Below are 1863 nucleotides of genomic sequence, written 5' to 3' on the forward strand. Positions count from 1 at the left end.
GTGTGTCTCTCTCTGTCTCTCTCTCTCCATATATCTGTGTGTATATATGTGTATGTGTGTATTATATATAATGTATATAATTAATAATATATTTAAATACCTTGGCCATATAGCTAGGCTCTACTCTCACTAGATATAGGAAAAATATCCAACTTATTCTATCCTATATTCTTCTGCCAAGTAGCAAGTTACCTGTGCTGAAGGTACCATGCATCTGTCACATCACATCTTCCCAGGGAATCTCTAACCTGGCTCTATGCCAGAATTCTCTCTCCCAGTTGTCCCACCTCAATTTCCTGACTAAGCCACAGACCATAGGCTTTTTAATTGACAGATGACGTATCTATACAATACACAAGATATTCTTTCCACACTAGATAGTATTCTCCATCTCTGCCTGGAGATGCCATTCAGTTTAGACTGGTGCATTTACAATCAAGTAATAAAGTGCTTAGAAATAGGACTCAAAGATTTTTACATCATCAGTGAATGGCATTCTGTAGGTCATAGAAAATTAAAGTGAAATCTAAACTGAATTAAGTTCACATTTTGGAAAATGCTATGTCATTTTCACAAGCAGTTAGGTGTGTGTGTGTGTGTGTGTGTGTATGTGTGGGTGTGTGTGTGTGTGTGTGTGTGTGAGTGTGTGTCTGTATGTGAAATATAGAAACTAGGCCATTTTTTAACTGTGTTATATGTAATCACTCACTGTTTTCATTTCAACATTAAACATTAAACATCATCTATTACATTCCCTGGTGGTCTAGTGGTTAGGATTCGGCACTCTCACCGCTGTGGCCCGGGTTCAATTCCCGGTCAGGGAAGTGTTGTTTTTCTCTCACTTTCTAAATAGAAAGTTACAAAATAATCACTTGAAATATAAAAATCGAAAGTGCAATCGTTTCTACATTTGTCCTAAAAAACAGCGCACATAAAAAAAACACCTGCAGCAGAGCCTTTAAAAAAAAAAAACCATCATCTATAAGATACCTATTCTATGATAGTAAATAAAATAATTCTGAAACTATCCAAAGGATAATGATTAACAATTGTTTATGTCATATATCTGCCTTCTCTAGAACTCAATAGCATTTAAGTTTTCACCCTTAAAGGAGTATTCAGAGACAGTCATCAGGCTAAAGGCAATGCATTCAGTTGAATCAGATTATTAACCCAGTTACTTTATAGTTATTAAATTAGTTTTACTTTCCCAATAACTCCTTGAACCTGGCAATAATTACTAAAAACTTGTATTCTACTATATCCTCTGAAAATAATACTAGCCGTGGCAAAAGCAGCCTGACATGTTGCACCTGCATTTTCCATCAGGCAACTAACTTCTGGTAAAGAGATTTCAAGCTCTGATATAAACATCACTAAATGCAGAACCGATACAACATACTTACAATGATCTCTCTCTTGAGAGCTGCCTCCAACACTCTACAGTCAGAGAGGTTAAGCAATTTACAAAGTCACACAGCCTGGGAAAAGAAGAGTCACATATTTTGATTCAAGTTCATGAGTTATTCATTACAAAAGCACCCACATATGTCTGAAGCTCCGGAGTGACCTAACACAGAACAGCTTCATATTTTAGGTGCATTTTGTTACTATGCCCTCTGATAGTGGCACTCTAACTTAAGACATTGATGGCTCAGCATCAATGTCTTGTTTTGGTTTTTTTTTTTTCCTTAAATCAAGGTTATACCTTTAGAAGCTTGATGTTTTGTATAGATTTGAAGATAACTAGAACTCGCATAAATAAATTAATAAGTACACTTCATGACTTGTGCCTTACTTATAACCCTTATTATCCAGTTCTGAAGCTTTCAATGTTACTATCACTTGTCTGGAACAGTGATG

At 35.7% G+C, this 1863-nt stretch overlaps 1 non-coding gene across 1 annotated transcript; it reads left to right on the plus strand.

Annotated features, from left to right (window-relative positions):
• Nucleotides 1-752: 752 nt before the first annotated feature.
• Trnae-cuc (transfer RNA glutamic acid (anticodon CUC)) lies at nucleotides 753-824 on the plus strand. The gene has a single exon. It is a non-coding gene; the product is annotated as a tRNA-Glu (tRNA).
• The last annotated feature ends 1039 nt before the right edge of the window (nucleotides 825-1863 follow it).

Source organism: Apodemus sylvaticus, chromosome 13, assembly GCF_947179515.1.
Source record: "Apodemus sylvaticus chromosome 13, mApoSyl1.1, whole genome shotgun sequence".
Classification (NCBI taxonomy): domain Eukaryota; kingdom Metazoa; phylum Chordata; class Mammalia; order Rodentia; family Muridae; genus Apodemus; species Apodemus sylvaticus.